The sequence below is a fragment of the Lagenorhynchus albirostris genome, chromosome 1, assembly GCF_949774975.1.
Source record: "Lagenorhynchus albirostris chromosome 1, mLagAlb1.1, whole genome shotgun sequence".
In the NCBI taxonomy this organism is placed as follows: Eukaryota; Metazoa; Chordata; class Mammalia; order Artiodactyla; family Delphinidae; genus Lagenorhynchus; species Lagenorhynchus albirostris.
Genome location: NC_083095.1, coordinates 164,065,252 through 164,088,151, shown reverse-complemented (window position 1 = coordinate 164,088,151; position 22,900 = coordinate 164,065,252). Strand labels below are relative to the sequence as shown.

Here is a 22,900-nt window from a genome sequence, read left to right as displayed (position 1 = left end):
CTCCTCCTTGGGCCCTGCACCAGCCCGGACCCCGCCCTCGCGCCCGGCGCGCGCGTCTCTGGGCACAGCGGAAAGCTCAGCGCTACTGAGGTGAGAGAGAGGTGAGACCCACCGGGACCCGGGAGCTGGGGGTGGGAACTGGAGGATTAGGGGAGCCGTTAGCGAGGAAAAACCCTCTCTCCAGGATGCCCTATTTAAACCAGAGTATCAGTTGCTGACACATCAGCTTAAGCCCCAAAAGGCAAATCTGAACAAACTCCTGCGTCCTTCGCGTTAGCTGGGCTGAAACTCCAAGGCGCATTTAACTAGTGCGCGTTCCGTGTTCTTGAACTAAGACCGTGGTCACCTCGGGTCTCCTCAAATTCGCTCTCAGATCCTCCTATCCCCTCCACGCGTTAGGTAGACTGACGCGAGTCAAGAGTTGAAATCCCGAGCTTCCCTGGTGGCGCAGTGGTTGAGAGTCCGCCTGCCGATGCAGGGGACACGGGTTCATGCCCCGGTCCGGGAAGATCCCACATGCCGCGGAGCGGCTAGGCCCGTGAGCCATGGCCGCTGAGCCTGCGCGTCTGGAGCCTGTGCTCCGCCACGGGAGAGGCCACGACAGTGAGAGGCCCGCGTACCGCAAAAAAAAAAAAAAAAAAGAGTTGAAATCCCTCAGCTTCTCACCAGAAGGTCAAGCTGCTAGTCCTCGAAGTCATTAAGCATAGCCAGAGTCTGTTTCCTCCTTTCCGAGATGGGAACTATAACAGCAACAGGGCTGCCAGGAGACTTGGGTGAAATAACGTTATGTTAAAGACTTGGGACACACCCTGTGCTCAACGACAACCAACGATGCTTGTCAGACAGTACGCAGGCAAACGGTTCCATTTTTTGCCTGCTTTCATACAAAAGACAATACTGATTGGTTCTGCCATAAACAACCAAAGTCTCTCGCTCTCTCTTCACTCATCTTCTTGAAATGAGACACCAGTTGGGGCTGGGTTTTATTTTGAAAAATCTGACCCCAGCCCCCACTTTCCCAGCTACACCAACCCGGTCGAATGCTAGCCACCTCTTTCTGCCCTGTGTTCCCAGCTCTCCCCTTCATTGCCTCAGAGTCAACATTGCCAGATGGAGCTGGGCCAGGAAAGTGACCTTGAATTAGTGACTTCAAAGCTTCCTTCTCCCTGTCTCAGCCAGGCAAAGCTACTACTTTGGCCCAGAGATCTAGCAGACTGGACCTAAGGGGAGGCTGTTCTGGGGCCACCCCCAAAGTCTGAGACCTCATTCAAAGGCCTAACCTTGAGCCAGCATGTCCTAGAGTGACTCATTATCCCTTTCATTCTGTTCCAATTCTCTTGCTCAAAACACAAGCAGAGGGACTTCCCTGGTGGCGCAGTGGTTAAGAATCCGCCTGCCAATGCAGGGGATGCGGGTTCGATCCCTGGTCTGGGAAGATCCCACATGCTATGGAGCAACTAAGCCCGTGTGTCACAACTACTAAGCCTGTGCTCTAGAGTCTTCAAGCCACACCTACTGAGCCCATACGCCACAACTACTGAAGCTCGTGCACCTAGAGCCCATGCTCCACAACAAGAGAAGCCACCACAATGAGAAGCCCGCACACTGCAATGAAGAGTAGTCCCCGCTTGCTGCAACTAGAGAAAACCTGCACGTGGCAACGAAGACCCAACACAGCCAAAAAACAAAATAAGACAAAACATTAAAAAAAAAACAAAACACAGCAGAGACCATGGAAGCCTCTGGTATTTGGCTTTCATGCCATCCTAGTGTTATCAGGCACCAGGGCCTCAGTGTCTATACCTATAAACTGGGAGGATGACTGTTCCCCCAGGCTCCTTTTGGCCCAAACAATCAGATTCTGTTATGTATGACAACTACCTATACTGCCATTTCTGAAATGGTCATAAAGAAATTGCTCTCCCCCCACCAGGGGCTCATTTGTTTCTCTGTATGGTGGACCAAGGTGTCAGAGGCCTGGCAAGAGGCAATACTAGAGCCTCAGTGTGTTCCAGAGTCTGGCCTTCACCTGCAGAGGGATCAGGGTGGGAGCACATGGGTCCTTTGACAGCACAGCAGCAGCCCAGGACAGTCAAGGCAAAATCTTCCGATTAAACTGCTCTCACAGCCCACGTCCCAGGGCTCCAGCTCCATGCCAGCCTTCCTCATGCAGTATCTATTTGGTGAGGCAGCTGATGTCAGCTCCATTGGCTCAGAGAGGTTAGGACACTTGCTCAAAGTCACACAGCTAGGAAGTAGCAGAGCTCTAGTTCATACTCGTATACCTGGCTAATAGTCCATCATTCTTTTAAGGAGAAAAAATAGGACCCAGAGCCCCTATTTATTGTACTTCTTTGGAATTTTTTGTGGTGATAACTGCTGGCCCTGTAAGCCACCTCAGAGAAAGGTGATATTTAAAGGAAAGGTGCTTATATCCTCCTTTGGGTCAGCAGATTTGGAAACTCTCACCCTTACAGATTTTATTTATTTATAATTTTTGGCCACACACAGAATGTTGGATCTTTGTTCCCTGACCAGGGATTGAACCCACGCCCCCTGCATTGGAAGCACGGAGTCTTGACCACTGGCCTGCCAGGGAAGTCCCCTTACATATTTTAAATCAAACCTCAATTAGTTATTGAGTCTAGGTCATGTGCAAGTTCCCCGTGGAGGCACAGAAATGCATATCACTCAGTCTCTACCCTCTGGGAACCACAAATCACCACAAACCAGGCACAAGGGGAAAGTGTCCCAGGAGGAGTGTAGATGACACATTAGGCATCTGGCAAAGAGAAAATCACCTCTGATGGGGGAGACCCTGATGAGCTCAGGGCAGGAACATCCATCAAGTGTGTTCTCACGGATCTTTACGATGTGGAAGGAGGCTGACCATGCAGACACGAGTAGAGTGAGGGCCTTGCACTTCACCCAGGTGGACACACCAGGACATTAGTTTCGTGCTATGTTTGTAGGCAGGGAGTAACATCTGGTAACATCTGGCACAGCAGTGAGGGGATGTCAGACAGTGGAGAATCAGGCCTGGGGAAGGGAGGCCAGGGTTCTTGAACCGGAGAGACTTGACACAGGGTCCTGGCAGGACCCTCAAGAAGGTGCAAGAGTGCAGAGGCAGTGTAGAGATGGCGTATGCAGGAACTGCAGCTAGCTGGACGGGGGAGGAGTCACAGTGACTCAGACTTCCATCCCTGGGGCTGGGAGAATGGTGATGCCATTATTAGAAATCAGAAGATGGGAGGGAGGAAGGTTGAGGGGGAGGCGTTGATAGCAGAGCTATTTATGGTCATCTCTAAACTGATTTCCCTGCCAATAGTCAGTCTGTGCTCCCTCCCCCTCGTATCAGCCCTCCCCGCCACTTCCAGCGCTGTCACCCTGAAGCACAGCCCTGAGCAGTCACTCCACAGCTCAGATAGTGAAGTAGCTCTCCACTGCCTGATACAATAAAATCTGAATAGCTTATAACATTTCATGGCCTTCACCTACCCCCCACAGTTAGTATTCCCTCTCCACAAGAACCCTAAATTTAGCCATTCCCCTGAGTAGTCCTTGACTCTGAGCAGTTGCACTGTCCCTTCCTTCCATCAAGTGGGTTCTTTCCACTCCGCATTGCCAGACCCAGCTCATCCTTGAAGGCCAAGTACAAATTCACCCTCTCAAGCCTGCACTGGGGGTGGGGATAAAGGGGGGGTATAGCATTCATTTACACTTGAATCATCATGAAAGGTAAACAGACCCCCCCAATAAAAGAACACAAACTACTACTCTGATTTTTTTTTTAATAAATTTATTTATTTTATTTATTTATTTTTGGCTGCGTTGGGTCTTCGTTGCTGTGCGCTGGCTTTCTCTAGTTGCGGCGAGCGGGGACTACTCTTCGTTGCGGTGCGCGGGCTTCTCATTGCGGTGGCTTCTCTTGTATGGAGCATGGGCTCTAGGTGCGTGGGCTTCAGTAGTTGTGGCACGTGGGCTCAGTAGTTGTGGCTCGCAGGCTCTAGAGTGCAGCCTTAGTAGTTGTGGTGCATGGATTTAGTTGCTCTGCGGCATGTGGGTTTTTCCCGGGCCAGGGCTCGAATCGTGTCCCCTGCATTGGCAGGCAGATTCTTAACCACTGCACCACCAGGGAAACCCTACTACTCTGATTTTAACTTTGTAAAATAAATCTATGGACAGTAACAGGTGGGGTCCAGAAACAAATTTGGAAGATTTTAAAACACTATTTAGGGAATTCCCTGGTGGTCCAGTGGTTAGTACTACGCACTTCCACTGCAGGGGGCATGGGTTCAATCCCTGGTCAGGGAACCAAGATCCTACATGCATGGCCAAATAAATAAATAAAACTTTATTAAATTTTGTGAAATTTTCTCTTAGGTTGCATAAGTTAATTAATCCTCAAGATTCCTAATAAAACTAGACATCCAAAGTTAGAGGAAGGGGAAATGATTGAAAGGGATTAAAAAGAACTAAAAGCAACATTACCATCTTGGTAACAGATTTCCAGAGTATAAAGCTTTCTCCCTGTTTGTGGAAGTCTTTTTTTTTTTTTTTTTTAAGTTTTTTGGCCGCATGGCATGAGGGATCTTAGTTCCCGGACCAGGGATGGAACCCGCACCCCCTACAGTGGAAGGGCGGAGTCTTAACCTCTGGACCACCAGGAAAGTCCCGTGGAAGTCTTTTGTCGTGATTGTCTCATGCCTGGGCAAGTCACTTAACTTCTCTGAGCCTCAGTTTCTTCAACTGCAAATGGAGATAATAAAAATCCCTACTCCTAGCAGTTACTAGGATTAAATAAATTCATGCAGATAAGTTGCTTTGAATGGTGCCTGGCACACATAGGAGAAGCCTGGCCATAGTGTTAATGTTATCTGTTCATTCACATCCACTCCACACCAGTTTACTGAGCTCCTACGACATGACAGGTGTGACCCACAGATGGACAAGAGGGCACATTCTATTCCTGAGAGGACCAGAGTCCAGTGAGGGGATCCGGAAGATGGAGATATGAACAGATCATTTCAAAATATCGTTGCTGTGGCTGGATGGAGTGTTGGTTAGTACAATCTCTTTGGAGGGCAATTTAGTATCATCCATCCTATTATAAAGTGCACGTAACTCTTCATCTGGAAATTCCACTCTGAGAGACTGACAGCATAGAAATACTTACCAAATTGTACAGACACATAAGTGCAAGGTGTTCACTGCAGCACTGTTTGTAATAGGGAAAAATTGGGAATGACCTAAATGTCCATTGTCATTAAGAATGAGGTAAATATTTGCTGATATAGAAAAATGCATTGGGGGACTTCCCTGGCAGTCCAGTGGTTAAGACTCTGCATGGTTAAGACTCAAATAAAAAAGAAAAAGAAAAATGCATTGTGATATATTAAGTGAAAATAGAAAGTTGCAGAGAAATATCTTAACATACATACATACCTATATATGAAAAATTAAAGGCACAGAAACCTAAGAGGGTATGGGAGTGGGGTATAGTGGGAGACTCAATTTCTACTTTATGCAATTCTGTGGGGGTTGAACATTATATAACAAAAGCATCTATTACTTTTGTAACCAGAAAAAGAACAATCAAGATATATATAGAAATAGATAGGTAGATAGATTTTTTTTTTTTGAAACAAACGGTCACAGTCGTTTATGTGCTGTGCAGAGTGTCCCCTGTCCCAGCACCATTCACTCTGGCGGCTTCTTTTAAATTGAGGCATTTCCTCTCGCGTTCTTTCCGTCTTTGGGGAAAACGAAGGGTTAAAGGGGCTGGGGAGGGGAAGAGGAAGTGAGGTAAGGGAAAGAGGGGTGAGGGCCCCTCCGGTACCAGCTGCGGTGAGGCGCTGGCCACGCCCCGCAGCTCTGGCTCCCGCTGGAAGCAGCCTCCCCAGGTGCTCGAGAGGAGGCTGCTGGGCTGTTTTTACGGTCTCAGAAGGACGAAAGATCAGAACTTAATGAATATAAAGTTAAGTGGAGGTTAGGACAAGATGCTGCGACCTAGAGCAAACGACGGTTCTCAAAGTGTGGTCCGCGGACCCTGGGGGAGGAGGGGCACCACGAGATCTAAATAATTTTCGTAATACTAAGAAGTCACTTGCCTTTCTCACTGTGTTAACATTTGCCCAAATGGTGCAAAAGCAACGGTGGGGAAAACCGCTTATACCTTACCCTGAATCATGGCAGAGGCACCAAACTATACTAGTAGTGATTTTATTGCTCACCATCGTGCACTCTCTGTCTTTTTTTTTTTAAGTCTATTAATACGATGTACTAAATAAAGCAGTAGAAATTAATAATTTGATGAAATCGTAACTCTTGGGTATATATCTTTCTAATATCTTACGTAATAAAAATGGAAGTACATACAAAGCACTTGTGCTGCAGACCCTGGAAAGATGGTTGTCTCCTGGAAAAGCACTGAGGAAGAGCGGGAGTGCTTTATTTGAGCTGTGGGTTGAAGCAGCTGCTTTCTTCACAGAACAACATTTCAGCTGAAAAGAACAACCGATGCAGAAGCCATTTGGACTCAAATATTTGGCAGTTATTTTCTCAAAAATGAATGAAATGAGCCAGTCACTTCAAGGAAATAGCTTATAGTATATGTTACCAATGATTTTTTTATATTGGAGCTTTCAAGGGAAAACTAAAATTTTGGAAACCTTGTATATACCCTGAGTTTGAGAGCTTCTCAATTCTTTTTTTTTTTTTAATATTTATTTATGTATTTATTTGGCTGCGCTGGGTTGTGGCACCACGGGATTTTCATTGGCGTATGCGGCATCTTTAGTTGCAGCATGCGGACTCTTAGTTGCGGCATGCACGTGGGATCTAGTTCCCTGACCTGAGATCAAACCCTGGCCCCCTGCATTGGGAGCACGGAGTCTTAACCACTGGACCCAGGGAAGTCCCAGCTTCCCAATTCTTCATGATGTTTCTAATGAGATTAATGGTCTACCAAATGTGATTTTTTTTCATATTGTGTAATGAAATGTGTCAACTTTTGGAAGATCTGCATAACTCAGCCAGTATTTTCTAAATGACCAATGCATGATGTTAAAAAGTTATGCATGGGTAAGAGACCTATTCCAGAATGGATTTGAATATGAGGGGTTTGAATGTAACAGAGTAGGAAAGGCATATTGGTGTTGTTTCAGATTCCACATTGCAATTAACCTTTGAGAAAATATCACTTGTACATTTTGTTATGTAAGTGAATACCGTGGGTCAGGCCTCGCCCAGTCGGGAAATGGGGGTTGGGCAGTGGCCCAAGCTGGGATGCCCCCCTAAAAAATGGCCACTGGGGCCTCGACCTAGCTCAGCCCATGCAGGTCAGGGAGCCCTGGGTGATGCACCGCACCACCCCCATCCCAGGCCCAGACCATGGTGCAGGAGGTCTGGTACATGGAGGAGTCCCAAGATGACCTGAGGTGGCCCCCTGGCCTGGAGCCCAGCTGCCCAGTCCTCCTGGAGCAGCTGCACCAGCTTGGAGTCCTTTACTGGAAGCTGGCAAGTATCAGAATGATCCAGAATTAGACTACTCTGGGATGGTCATAATAAACATATGCAAAAATAAATTTCCAAATTATGAAGAAAAGGTTAAGATGTTTTGCTGGGAGCATTTGTACTAGGATGTAAAATTTGCTACATCTTGGATGGCAGTGGATACTTTGATGAAAGAGATAAAGAGGACTTCAGATTTTCATGGAGAAAGGAAACGTGATAACTCATCCTGCAGGAGTTTATCACTGCTTCACACTGGATGGAAAGAACTATGTGACAGCTGTGTGGATGTTTGTGGGAGAAACAGTGTGGACTGCAACCAGTCGGCTGACCATTTCCACGCTCAAGGACAGGACAGGACGTGAAATTTTGGGCATGAACAGCAAGGAGTGCTCCCTGGGGCCTAGCACACTCCTTGTAAAGATCCTAAACGTGATAACTGAGCAGAAAATCATTTACTCTTTGCTTTTATATTATAGGCTTGAAGCTTGAAGGCTTGAAGGTTATCTCCTTTGCAAGATTATTTGATCAGAATATTTTTTAATGGCAGACTTCCCTGGTGGCACAGTGGTTAAGAGTACGCCTGTCAATGCAGGGGACATGGGTTCGAGCCCTGCTCCGGGAAGATCCCACATGCTGCGGAGCAACGAAGCCCCTGCACCACAACTACTGAGCCTGTGCTCTAGAGCCCGTGAGCCACAACTACTGAGCCCACATGCCACAACTACTGAAGCTGTGCACCTAGAGCCCGTGCTCTGCAGCAAGAGAAGCCACTGCAGGGAGAAGCCCTCACACCGCAATGAAGAGTAGCCCCGCTCGCCGCTAGAGAAAGCCCACACGCAGCAATGAAGACCCAATGCAGCCAAAAATAAAAATAAATAAAATAAAATTTTTAAAAAAGAAAGAAAAGCCTTATGATAAAATAAGCCATAGCTATTTAAACAAAGAATGTTTTTTAATAAAAGTCGCTATAAAACTGATTTTTACATGGAAACAACTGTGGAAATGTGGACAAATCACAGTCATTTGCTCTAACTCAGTCAAGATCAGTGGTTCAGACACGTGTTCAACTTTAACCGGAATGAGAGTCTTATCTGCTGGTGTGCCTTATCTGGACACGATTTTTAGACTTAAACCAGGTATCAGTCAATGCCATGCCTGCCTTAGAAGAAAGTTGTGGCAGAGAAGTATATTTTGGTCTTTGTCCCCAGTTTCTGGCATAGAGCTCCTAAAACCCTTGGAATTTCCTGAGCGATACGAGTGGCCTTCTGCTATTCACAGGTAATCCTTTGTGAGCATCTCAGTTCCACTGGGACAGAAGCGCCTGTGCTCAGGACCCTCTGGACCTCACTCTATGTACCTCCTTATCTGGCTGTTTATCTGTGGTCTTTATGTATCCTTTATAATAAATTGGTAAATGTAAACCAACATTTCCTGAGTTTTGTGAGCCGTTCTAGCAAATTATGGGACCCGAGGAAGAGGTCATGTAAATCCCCAATTTTTAGCCGCTGAGTCAGAAGTACAATTGTCCCAGATTTGTGATAGGCATCAGTGTTGTGGGACTAAGCCCTTAATCTGTGGGATCTAACGCTACCTCCAGGTAGATAGTGTCAGAATTGAGTTAAACTCAATTCAGTCCTGCTGAATCGGTTGGTGTAGGGAAACAGACTAGAGGTGTAATCGTAGATAACATAACTAACTAGATACAGGATGCTTTTTTCTCCCGAAATTATACCTTGGACTAAGGAGTGCAAGGAGGGGAGAGCTCTCTATTAGGGGCACATTCGCAGTTGCTTATGCCACTTGCCGCTTTCCGTTCAAACTAAAGTAAATGCCTTGGGAATTCCCTGGTGGTCTGGTGCTTAGGACTCCATGCTCTTACTGCCGAGGGCCTGAGTTTGATCCCTGGTCGGAGAACTAAGATCCCACATGCTGCAGCGCAGCCAAATAATAATAATAATAATAATAATAAAACACCTTAATCTAAAAAAAAAAAAGGCACTCTCGTCCCCTTCCTGTTGCAGTGAAATCTCAAGTTCCACAGACTCCTGCTGGCTCGTCTAACCCTGTACTTGTTTTTCTCATTTCTTATTCTTTTTTTTTTAATGAAATGATCTAATTTTTTTTTTTTTTTTTTTTTGGCTGTGTTGGGTCTTTGTTGCTGCATGCGGACTTTCTCTAGTTGCGTGGCTAGAGGGGGCTACTCTTCGTTGCAGTGCGAGGACTTATTGCAGTGGTTTCTCTTGTTGTAGCGCACGGGCTCTAGGCACATGGGCTTCAGTAGTTGTGGCTCATGGGCTCTAGAGCGCAGGCTCAACAGTTGTGATGCGTGGGCTTAGTTGCTCTGTGGCATGTGAGATCTTCTCAGACCTGGGCTCGAACCCGTGTCCCCTGTGTCGGCAGGCGGATTCTCAACCATTGTGCCACCAGGGAAGTCCTCATCTCTTACTCTTTTTAAATTCATGCTTAAGTCCTGTGGGAGAGAATAGTTGTAAACAGCTTTAATTAAATTGTACTTATAAAAAACTATTTTCTTCTACTCCACTTTATGCTTTTGGTATTGTTGATCTTTAAAAATTAAATGGTCTTTGATAATGGGGGGGAAAAAGAGAATAGTCCTAACATCTGAAAAAGCTATTAAAATATTCCTCATTTTTCTTTTTCCAGCTACACATCAATCTGAGGCTGGATTTTCTTCATATACCTCAACCAAAACAATATACAGCAGCAGACTAAATGCTGAAGTGGATGTGAGAATCCAGCTACTTCTGGTAAGTCAGATATGAAGAGAGTTGCAAAAATGTAAACAAAGCAACTCTTCGCATTAACTCTTTTATTTTGGAAAATCTTATTTTTAAATTAATATATAAACGTGTTTCAAATTTTCTGTCTTAACTTTTAATTCGGTAAATAGGGTTTTGTATAACCTATATAAACAAGAGCTCTTTTGAGTCCTCAGCAACTTCTCAGAGTGTAAAGAGGTCCTAAAGCCAAAAAGTTGGAGAATTATCCTAGAGGAAAGCACTAGGAGCTCAACAAAAATGGGGGCCACATTATCCCACACAAGAAATCTAACATTTATACAATAATGCTATATAATGTATAGTCTGTATTAAATTGTCCCAAGATGTTCCAGTAATTCCTTTAAATTTGGGAAGGGGGGATTTCCCTGGTGGCACAGTGGTTAAGAATCTGCCTGCTAATGCAGGGGACACGGGTTCGAGCCCTGGTCTGGGAAGATCTCACATGCCGTGGGGCAACTAAGCCCGTGCAACACAACTACTGAGCCTGCACTCTAGAGCCTGCAAGCCACAACTACTGAGCCCACGTGCCACCACTGCTGAAGCCCACGTGCCCTAGAGCCCATGCTTCACAACAAGAAGCCACTGCAAGGAGAAGTCTGGGCTTTCTCTAGTTGTGGGGGACTCGCTGCAACTAGAGGAAGCCCGTGCACAGCAATGAAGACTCAACGCAGCCAAAAATGAATAAATTTTTTTAAAAAAACAGGAATTAAAAAAAAAAAATTAGGGGAAGGGGGTCCGGGATCTAGAATCAAGGCTCAGGCATAGCATTTGGTTGTCATGTCTCATTAGCTTTTTTTAAAAAATTAATTAATTTATTTTTTATTTGGCTGCATTAGGTCTTGGTTGCAGCATGCAGGATCTTCGTTGCGGCATGTGGAATCTTTCATTGCTGCACGCAGGCTCAGTAGTTGCCACACGGGCTTAGTTGCCCTGCGCCATATGGGATCTTAGTTCCCCGACCAGGGATCAAACCTGTGTCCCCTGCATTGGAAGACAGATTCTTAACCACTGGACCACCAGGGAAGTCCCCCCTTTTTTAGTTTTCTACTGGATCAATGCAGACTTCTTTATTCTCCCTTAGCCCCTTCACTGGTTTAGAAATTATACATTCTATTTCTGCTCGTTTAGAAATTAAATTCTTAACTTGACTATACAGAGTTTAAAATTCATCATTGTCTTTATCTTTCTTAGAAATATGAGAAACTTAGATGACTTCTGTCCAATTTCTCCTCTCCTATCTTCCATGTTATTATTCCATCATACTTTAGTTCTACTGGGTCTTCTGAGCCCCCTCACTTTTTTTAAAATAGGTTTATCAACATGTTTTCCTGTTTCCTAGCTGAGCAACGTGTCTTACTTTCCACTCCTATGTGCTGAATTCAATTTCCTGTTAACTGAAGGGCATCATTGAATAGGTCTTTGAACAAAGATCTGTGAGTAATTAACTTTCTCTGTCTCAAATTGTTCAATTTTATCCTCATTTCGTAAGCTTTTTAGTGAAGTATAATATATACATATGTGTATACAGAGAGTACATAAGTTATTAGTGTACAACTTATTTTTATATAAATTTATTTATTTATTTTTGGCTGTGTTGAGTCTTCGTTGCTGCGTGCGGGCTTTCTCTTAACTGTGGCAGACGGGGGCTGCGCTTCGTTGCAGTGCACAGGCTTCTCACTGCAGTGGCGTCTCTTGTTGCGGAGCACGGGCTCTAGGCAGGCAGGCTTCAGTAGCTGTGGCTCACGGGCTCTAGAGTGCAGGCTCAGTAGTTGTGGCACACGGGTTTAGTTGCCCTGCGGCATGTGGGATCTTCCTGGACCAGGGCTTGAACCCGTGTCCCCTGCATTGGCGGGCGGATTCTTAACCACTGCGCCACCAGGGAAGTCCCTAGTGTACGACTTATGAATGTTGATGAAATCACTACCCAGATCAGGAAATGTAACATCACCAGGACCCCCAAGACCCTCCTTAAACCACCTCCTAGGCATTATGTTTCCCAACTTCCCTTTGCTATCTTAACTTCTACTAAAATAGACTGGTTTTGCCTATTTTTGTTTTCCTGTGAATGGAATCATATAGTATGTACTCTGTTGTGTCTTACTTCTTCTCAACACTGCATTTCTAAAATTCACCCAGGGACTTCCCTGGTGGTGCAGTGACTAAGAATCCACCTGCCAATGCAGGGGACATGGGTTCGAGCCCTGGTCCAGGAAGATCCCACATGCCGCAGAGCAGCTAAGCCCGTGCGCCACAAATACTGAGCCTACGCTCTAGAGACCGTGAGCCACAACTACTGAGCCTGTGAGCCACAATTACTGAAGCCTGTGTACCTAGAGCCCGTGCTTCCCAGCAAGGAGAAGCTGCCTCAATGAGAAGCCTGTGCACCACAACGGAGAGTAGCCCCTGCTCACTGCAGCTAGAGAAAGGCCATGCGCAGCAACGAAGACCCAATGCAGCCAAAAATAAATAAAATAAATAAAAATATTGTTTAAAAATAAAATAAAGTTTTCAAAAATAAAAATAAAATTAATTCAGGGACTTCGCTGGTGGTCCAGTGGTTAAGAATCCTCCTTCCAATGCAGGGGACATGGGTTCAATCACTGGTCAGGGAACTAAGATCCCACATGCTGCAGGGCAACTAAGCCCTCACACTCCAGAGCCCGCGCACCACAACTAGAGAGCCCGAGTGCCACAACTACTGAGCCCACGCACTCTGGAGCCCATGCACCACAACTAGAGAGAAGCCCGTGCACTGCAAAAAAGATCCCGCATGCTGCAACTAAGACCCGATGCAGCCAAATAAATAAATTAGTTAACTAAAAATAAACATATATTTTTTAAATAAAAAAAATCATCTATGTTTTTGCATGTAGCTGTAATTTATTAATTCTTCTGCCATGTAAAACTCTATGTTATGAATATTCCACAATTTATGTATCCATTCTACTATTGACAGACATTTGGGTTGTTTCCAGTTTGGGGTTATTATTAACGATGCTTCTATGAAGGTTCTGACACTTGTCTTTTGCTGCACATATGTATGAAATTCTGTTGGATGATACTTAGGAGTGAATTACTGGGTCATAGGCTACATACTTAAGAATTTGGCTTTAACAGACACTGGCAAACAATTTTCTGAGTGTCTGTATTCTTCCAGCAATGTATGAGAGCTTCAGTTTCTTTACATCTTTGCTAACAGTTGGCATTGTCATTCTTTTCAGTTTTAGTCATTCTTGTGGGTGTATAGTGGTTCTCATGGTGGTTTTTTGTTGTTGTTGTTGTTGTTGCTGTTTGTTTTGTTTTTGCGGTACGCGGACCTCTCACCGCTGTGGTCTCTCCCGTTGCGGAGCACAGGCTCCGGACGCGCAGGCTCAGCGGCCATGGCTCACGGGACCAGGCGCTCCGCGGCATGTGGGATCTTCCCGGACCAGGGCACGAACCCGTTTCCCCTGCATCGGCAGGCGGACTCTCAACAACTGCACCACCAGGGAAGCCCCTCATGGTGGTTTTAAATCGCCTTTCCCGTGGTCTCTCGGGCGCAATTGGTCAGTTCATTAAACTGATAAATAGCATTTCCCTGGAGACTAAAGAAATTGAGCTCCTTTTCGTATCCTTATTGCCCATTTTAATATTCTCTTTTCTGAAGTGCCTGCTTCAAGTTTTTGCTTATTTTTTCCATTGGATTGTCTGCCAGTTTGTGATCTGTAGGAGTTCAATATACATTCTGATATGAGTCCCCTTTTTGGGTATATGTATTGCAAAAGTTTGGTTTTTTCCCATTCAGTGGCTTGCCTTCTCATTCATTTAAAATGTATTTGGAGGGTTTCCCTGGTGGCGCAGTGTTTGAGAGTCCGCCTGCCGATGCAGGGGACACGGGTTTGTGCCCCAGTCCGGGAGGATCCCACATGCCGCGGAGCAGCTGGGCCCGTGAGCCATGGCCGCTGAGCCTGCGCGTCCAGAGTCTGTGCTCCGCAACGGGAGAGGTCACAGCAGTGAGAGGCCCGCGTACACACACACACACACACACAAAAAGTATTTTGATGCACAGAAATTCTTAATTTTAATTTAGTCCAACTTATTGACCTTTTATGTTTATGTCTTATTTCCTGTTTGATAAATCTTTTCTTAACCCTATAGTATCTTCTGGAAGTTTTATTGTTTTATCTTTCACTTTTTTAAAAAGATTTATTTATTTATTTATTTATTTGGTTTGCTGGGTCTTAGTTGTGGCAGATGGACTCCTTAGTTGTGGCATTTGAACTCATAGTTGTGGCATGCATGTGAGATCTAGTTCCCTGACCAGGGATTGAACCCGGGCCCCCTGCATTGGGAGCGCAGAGTTTTAACCACTATGTCACCAGGGAAGTCCCTGACTTTCACTTTGATATCTATAATTTTCCTGAAATTGATTTAAAAAAATTTTTTTTTACTTTTGGCTGTGTTGGGTCTTCGTTGCTGCATGCGGGCTTTCTCTAGTTGTGGTGAGCGGGGGCTACTCTTTGTTGTGGCGTGCGGGCTTCTCATTGTGGTGGCTTCTCTTGTTGCGGAGCACAGGCTCTAGGGCTCATGGCTTCAGTAGTTGTGGAATGCAGGCTCAGTAGTTGTGGCACACAGGCTTAGTTACTCCAGGCATGTGGATCTTCCCAGACCAGGGATCAAACCCGTGTCCCCTGCATTGGCAGGTGGATTCCCAACCACTGCACCACCAGGGAAGTCCTGAAATTGATTTTTGATGCACCCTATTTCAGATATGTTAAAATGTGAAAAACAGTATGTATCCAAGAATTGATAAAATTCAGTTATTTTTTAACCTCCGTTTTAAATTTAATACGTAACAGGCATTTTTCTCTACCATTAAATGTTCTTCTACAAGACTTTTTTTTTTTTTTTTGCGGTATGCGGGCCTCTCACTGTTGTGGCCTCTCCTGTTGCGGAGCACAGGCTCCGGACGTGCAGGCTCAGTGGCCATGGCTCACGGGCCCAGCCGCTCCGCGGCATGTGGGATCTTCCCAGACTGGGACACGAACCCGTGTCCCCTGCATTGGCAGGCGGACTCTCAACCACTGTGCCACCAGGGAAGCCCTACAAGACTTTTTTTTAATAGCTGCCTAATAGTTGTCTAAAAAGAGACAGCAGGAACTTTCCTGGTGGTCCAGTGGGTAAGACTCCGAGCTCCCAATGCAGGGGGCTGGGGTTCAATCCCTGGTCGGGGAACTAGATCCCGCATACATGCTGCAACTAAGAGTTCGCATGCTGCAACTAAGAGTTTGCATGCTGCAACTAAGAAGCCCGTGTGCTGCACCTAAGACCCAGCGCAGCCAAAATAAATGAAGAAAAAAAAAAAGGAAACAACAGGCCCCAAATGGATTTGAAACCGTGCAACTCAGACTGGGACTTAAACCCACCGTCTTTTAATTGAGATCACACACCTGGTCTCAGGACTTAATGAAGCTCAGTTTCTTGATGTCTTATGGCAGAAAGAATTCAGTGCGAGACAAAGTGATACGTAATAAGTGGATTTATTTAGGGAGAAACACACTCCACAGACAGAGTGTGGGCCATCTCAGAAGGTGAGAGGCCCCAAAATATGGCGTGGGTAATTTCATAGGCTACTGAGTGGGAGGATTATTCCAACTATTTTGGGGGGCTGGGGGAAAGGGCGGGGATTTCCAGGAATTGGGCCACCACCCACTTTTTGGCCTTTTATGGTTAGCTCTGACCTGTCATGGTGCTGGTGGATGTGTTATTTAGCTAATGTATTACAATGAGCATATAATGAGGCCCAAGGTCTACCGGAAGTTAGATCTTCTGCCGTCTTGGATCTAGTTAGTTCTAACCAGTTTTCGTCATGTCTTAATGCTATGTCATTCTTTTAAAGGTGCCCTGTCGCCTTCCCTTCTGTTTCAGATTCACTTGTGCTAAACCCCACATCAGCAAATCAAGACTTAATACCTAACCTATAACACAACATTGTAAATCAACTGTACTTTAAATAAATAAATAAATAAATATTGGCAGTTTCAGCCTCTCCCAGGAATGTGATCTTTAGTCAGCCAATGTGGAGTTACCTGGTCAGCACTGGTGAGGTAATCTGCCTGAAGGACCTGAAACAGGAGGAAAGGAGGCAGGGCACAAGGTTTGAAAGAATGACATAGCCTGAGGACATGACATAAACTGACTAGAACCAAATGGATCCAAGATGGCGGATAAGTTGACTTTTTCCACTAGACCTTTTTAAAAATAATTAATTAATTAATTTTTGGCTGTGTTGGGTCTTCGTTGATGCACGAGGGCTTTCTTTAGTTGGGGTGGGCAGGGGCTACTCCTTGTTGCCGTGCGCAGGCTTCTCACTGTGGTGGCTTCTCTTATTGCGGAGCACAGGCTCTAGGCTCACGGGCTTCAGTAGTTGTGGTACATGGGCTCAGTAGTTGTGGCTCGCGGGCTCTAGAGCGCAGCCTCAGTAGCTGTGGTGCACAGGCTTAGTTGCTCTGCGGCATGTGGGATCTTCCCGTACCAGGGCTCAAACCCTTGTCCCCTGCTTTGGCAGGTGGACTCTTAACCACTGCGCCACCAGGGAAGTCCCTCCACTAGAACTTGAGCCTCAGTATCAGCAAGCTCACATCAGCAAGCTAAATGACACACCTACAGGCGCCATGACAGTTCCAAGACCGACCATAAGTATCAAAAAGTGGGCAGTGGCCCAATTCCTGGAAATCCTGGCCCTTTCCTAAAATAGCTGGAATCCTCCTCCCACTCATTAGCTTATGAAATTACCCACTCCAGTAAAAACTGACAACCCCATACCCTGGTGCCTTTCTCACCTTCTGAGATGGCTGGCCCAGACTCTGTCTGTGGAGTGTGTTTCTCTCTAAATAAATCCACTTCTTACCTATCACTTTGTTTGTCACTGAATTCTCTCTGTGATGAGACATCAAGAACCTGAGCTTCATTAAGTCCTGAAACCAGGTGTGTGATTTCGGTTGGAAGACTGTGGGTTTTGGCTGCGTTTGAGTCCCAGCCGTTTGGGTTCAAGTCTCAATCAGGGTTTTGGCCGGGTTCAAGTCCCAGACAGAGGTGCACGGTTTCAGCCCCAGTCTTCCCCAAAAGGAAGGTGACCTTGCCTGAAACAATCCACTCTTAGCTAGAGTAATTTCCTTGCCCCGCCTCCTTTTGCCTGTAAAAGTCTTCCCTTTGTACAGCTCCTCGGAGCTCCTTTGTTTGCCAGATGGGAGGCTACCCAAGTCATGAATCGTTGAATAAAGACAAATCTTCAAATTTACTCAGTTGAATTTTGCTTTTTAACGTACTCATCATATGCCTCTCCCTGGAGCAGGGGCTCTGGAATCAGACAGGCCTTGGTTAATATCTTGTCTTCATCTCTTACAAGCTGTGTAACTTTTAACAAGTTATTTAAAGACTCTGGGCTTTAGCTTTCATGGGAGGTGCCCAGGTTTTGAACTGAGTTGGTTTCATAGTTGAATCTCAATTCCTAATTAATAATTGATTTAGAAGCACTACATCAACTGAAACAGTGGATCAATTAACTCTAGAACAGTCTTATTTATTCATTAAAGTCTCCTAAAGACCTGGGATAGGCCGCATCCTGTGAGCCCACAGTTTTATTGGATGTGACTAAGAAAAATAAAATGACATCAAAATGGATGCCCTTTGGTAGTTGAAAACTAAAGTCAGGGTTGGTGCCATGAAGAAGTGGCAATTGAACCACTTAATCACATTTCTTTATCAGATTATTCTTTATTTGTAGTGGTTATGAGAGGATTCCGCCTTGTTTTTCCTGGTTGCCTTGGGAGAGAGTTGCTTACTTTCTCTGTGGCTCACTTTATCATCCGTAATTGGTAGAGTAAAAGTTTAATACCAGCCTCATGGTGATGTTGTGAGGGTGAGCTGAGGGAGGATGAGACAAGTATTAAGTGATGAGTAATGGCCACCATTATTCACACCCTTGGTGGGGTATAGACCAGTGAGATTTGGGAGCTCACTCCAAAACTAGAGTGTGGAAACTCAAAAGGCTAGAGTGGCCCTCGGGCCCTGTTTATGTGGAGCCAATGGAGACTGCCGAAACTCATAAGAAGTGGCTAGGGACTTCCCTGGTGGCGCAGTGATTGAGAATCCGCCTGCCAATGCAGGGGACATGGGTTCGATCCCTGGTTCCCGAGGATCCCACAGGCCGCGGAGCAGCTGAGCCCGTGTGCCACAACTACTGAGCCCACGTGCCGCAACTACTGAAGCCCACGTGCTGCAACTACTGAAGCCCACGCGCTGCAACTACTGAAGCCCACAAGCTCTAGGGCCCGCGTGCCAGGACTACTGAGCCCGCGTGCCTAGAGCCGGTGCTCCGCAACAAGAGAAGCCGCTGCAATCAGAAGCCCACGCACCGCAATGGAGAGTAGCCCCCCACTCTCTGCAACTAGAGAGAAGACCAGATGCAGCCAAAAAAAAAAAAAAGAAGTGGCTAAAGAGAAAATTTCAATGGGAGTTCCCTGGTGGCCTAATGGTTAGGATTCCAAGCTTTCACTGCTGTGTCCTGGGTTCAGTCCCTGGTCTGGGAACTGGGATCCCACAAGCCACGTGGCCAAAAAGTAAAAAAAATTTCAGACATCAGTTTATGCAGGGAGGTGCTGGTAAATGTTTTTTATTTGTTTTTAGCGGTACGCGGGCCTCTCACTGTTGTGGCCTCTCCCATTGTGGAGCACAGGCTCCGGACGCGCAGGCTCAGCAGCCATGGCTCACGGGCCTAGCCGCTCCGCGGCATGTGGGATCTTCCCAGACCGGGGCACAAACCCGTGTCCCCTGCATCGGCAGGCGGACTCTCAACCACTGCGCCACCAGGGAAGCCCAACTGGTAAATGTTTTTAACAACCAGGGATGTGTGTGTGTGTGTGTGTGTGTGTGTGTGTGTGTGTGTGTGTGTGTGTGTGTGTGTGTTGATTTATAGCATTTCTGTGGTGTAGATACTTCCACCATGGCCAACGTCTAACTACCAACATAATGTCACTGAACACAGAGTTGCATAGTATTTCTACCAGATAGATACAATAACTGTAAATATCCTCAAGAGAAGAAATACTACAGTAAAAAGGAAGTGATGAGTTTTGAGTCTTTTAATATGTTTTATTTAATTGTAAGTTTACATAACTTAATTTTTAAAAGTGGCTATGTTTAATAACTGGCTGACAAAATTCCTGAAAGTTTAACGATTGGTTCTCATGAGCCTGTATAAGCTGGCTGCAGCCACCACTGAATTAGCCCACGTGTCCTCATTTGGATCCTGTTATCTTGGACAAATAGCATTCGTGTTTAAGTTCAGGACCTGGCAACTGGACAAGTGCTAAGGGCAGGTTCAACGTACTTCTTAAGGACCGGTACTCGTTCCCCTGGTAACAGTGTCCCTTCCCCCAGGACACAGCCCAAAAGGTGACCTTTTACTTCCCTGGCTCTAAACTGTTTATCATTCTGACCCACCAGCACCTCCCCCAACTTCAGGGCAGACTGTCTCAGGAATGCCTGGGACATGCACGTAGGGCATCATGGCCGGCCACCTGCTGAACCCACGTCAGGTGCTTACAAGGTCAGCCAGATGGCCAGAAGGAGAGCAGAAGGCCTGAGAAGGAGCTGCCGGCTCCTGGGCTCTCAGCCCTATGGCATCTGCGCTGTTGGGCTAGGAATGCCCTTGGCAAATATACCCCATTGGTCCACTGCCCTCCTATGTTTCAAAACCTGGATCCAAACTACCATTTCTCAGTTTAACCTCACTTCTCCCCATTGCTTCTCTACCCCTGCAAATAACAGAGCAATAATGTTGACAAGTACGGGCACTGGGTGCTTGTTCTAGAATTATCCCCCTTAAGCGTCATAACAATCCTATGAAGTAGGTACTATTCTTATCCCAGTTCTGTGAATGAGAAATCCAAGACTTGGGGTGGTGTGCTCATTTGCCCACAGTCATAGGGGAAGGACCTGGTGTTTTTCCTTTCTCCCTCAACTGTCTTCCTTCACGTGGTAGCCTCAGTTCATACATGCTTATTTTGCATTCTTCAACATGTTGCTTCCTCCTAAATGTTCTCAGCCTAGGGACGGTGGTGGAAGCCATGGGTCTGAAAAGATTGCTCAAGGAGAGAGTGTGCTGTGAGGATGGAGAAGAGGAGGGGAGGAGGGAGCGGTGATGAGACCCTGATGGGCACCTACACCCGAGGGCCCCTGAGGAAGAGGAGACCCAGAAGGGCTGTCACAGAAAATGTGAGATAGCCAGGGGATGGACCGCAGTGTGGAAGTTACAGAGTGGATGAGGAAAGGAGCACCGAGAGGTGTCCCCTGGATTTTGCCGTCCAGAGACATCCATGACCTTGGCAGGGGCCGTTCCTCCATTGCTCTGCTGGATGGTGAGGAGGCTGCAGCAGGGAAAGCAGGAACTCAGCAGGTGGGTTGAGGAAAGGCTGGGAGGTAGTAAAGTGGGTCAGCCACTGTAGACCTCTCTTTCAAGATGAAGGAAGCAGCCTGCGCGCTGCGTCGACCTGGCGCCTCGGCTTCCGCGCCGAGATACCGGGCTCGGGTTCCCTGGCGGGATGGTGTCGCGGTGCCAGGTGATGGCCTGGAAGACGAGCTGGTTTCTACAGGCACCCGTGATCTTTGCCCTTACTTCTCAGATTGTTCGTTTCTAAGAAGACAAGTTTTCAATTTAAAAAGGAGGAGGGAGCCGTGATGGTTGCTGCCTGGTGGCCTCTTTTTCCTCTGACGAGTGGGAGGCAGAGAGCGAGGGGGATGAATAGTCGGGAGCACTAAGGAGGGTGGTGGAGTTTATGACAACCAGTTTGGGAGAATTGTAGAAGGAGGTTGGCAAGAGGTGAGCTGAAGTAGGAAGTAACACATGTGCAGGGGGACAGTCCCCACAGGAGTCCTCGCCCAGCACCACAGACAGGCTTCTTTGTGAATGCTGGTGTGTCTAGCCCTTAAGCTCATTAAGTTCATTCCCCATCAACTTTCTTACTGCTTTGGCCACCAGGAGGGGACAGTCTCTCCCGATACTAAGGACAGTTCACTGTGACTCCCAGTAAGAACGTCATGAGGGTGTTTCTGGATTTCTTTCCAGAAAGTTTACAAGGAGAAGCCAGTTGTCTGTAACCTGGAAAAGGGCTCTCACCAGACATGGAATCAGCCAGCGCCTTGTTCTTGGACTCCCAGCCTCCAGAACTGTAAGAAGTAAACGTTATCTGTTTCAGCCGCCAGTCTGGGGTAATTTGTTACAGCAGCCTGAGCTGACTGGGACAACATGCATAGTAACCCCATGCGCAGAATGAAGAAGTGAGTCGTTTTGCCCAGAACAGAGCAGGACTTCCAGCTCCAGATCAGTGAATTTTCCACCGTGTCACGGGAGGTACTGCAAGGTGCCGTGTTCTCCCGAAGTCTCCCCTCACTTAATTAAATAGAAAATATGTCCTTGGAACTGGCCTCCCTGGACTCAGCATAGATATAGGAATTCATCAGAAGCATTAGCCCTTTTCCTTTGAACCAGATTTACCTCTTCAGTCATTTAAACCTGAGTTTCATTAGGAGATAATTAGGTTTCCTCTCTGATCAATTGGTGGTGGTTACACAGAAGGCCCACCTGGAAAAGTTCTGTGATCAATTAGCCAGGTCTGCCGGGGGCAAGGCAGAGGGAGAGTTAAGACCTGTGCACTAAATATATGCCCAAGATGGTAAGAAGTGGAATCAGTGATAGACATTAGGATTACCTTTGCAAAAATCTCAGAAAGGAAAGAGATGAAAGATTCTACGGAAGTCTAGGTTTTTCAGTCTCCTGGGTGAATGGTTGAGGGTGGTATGCTTGCCGATTGAGAAAGTTTATGTCTATTTGGGGGAGTCAAGGCAAGGGTGTCCAGAAGGGAGAAGCACAAACAACAGCTCTTGGAGTTTGGACACCCCCATCCCCTCCCCCATACCACTCCCACTCTGCCCCCCACCCCAACCTTGAATTCAGGGTACAGTGAGCAGGGCAGTTACCAAGATTCCTGGGCAAAGTTTCCTCTTGGCACCCAGACCTGAAGAGATCAGAGAGGCCAAGGGTGTGTTGAAATAGCCTGACAGGATGAATGCTGAGTTTGTCTTCCTGGCAGCGGCAGGCACAGGATGTACCAAATACAGCCTGGTCCTTTGCTCTAGATACAGATGAATCTAGATTTTGTGGGGCCTGAAGCTTACACAGTTGGGTTGGCTGGGCAGGGGATTCTTTTTAAGAAAATAATACAAAATTAGGTAGACCCCTTGCAAGGGGCCTATGTGAGTGAGGGATCCTGAAGCTTAAGCTTCAGAAAGGGATATGTGTGGAGAAGAAAATAAAATAGTATGAGGAGATAAAGCATAAGGAAGGGGAGGCTACTCTGGACTGAAGTAGTCAGGAGAGGTTGACTTCTGAGCCTCAAACCAAATGACAAGGATTTGTGCGAAGAGCATTCTGATCAGAAGGAACAGCAAGTGCAAAGGCCCTGAGGCTGAAACGGTCTTGGAATGCTGGGACCAGGAGAAGATCAGTGTGTCTGGCGTATGGTGAGCTAGGGGAGAGGGATGGG

General features: G+C 46.5%; 1 protein-coding gene and 1 pseudogene across 2 annotated transcripts in view; both read left to right on the top strand.

Annotated features, from left to right (window-relative positions):
• The first annotated feature begins 74 nt into the window (after positions 1-74).
• Positions 75-22,900, top strand: part of SEMA4B (semaphorin 4B) — a 92,399-nt gene continuing 69,573 nt past the window's right edge. Inside the window, exons 1-3 of one of the 2 annotated variants that reach the window (XM_060158558.1) lie at positions 75-90; positions 7,992-8,793; positions 10,180-10,283. The gene's annotated coding sequence lies outside the window, so the exon portion shown is untranslated. Of the gene's footprint in view, positions 91-7,991; positions 8,794-10,179; positions 10,284-21,432; positions 21,527-22,900 lie in introns of those variants that run through there. The other variant, XM_060158569.1, reaches the window with a different exon arrangement.
• Positions 7,393-8,936, top strand: LOC132525669 (acireductone dioxygenase-like; annotated as a pseudogene).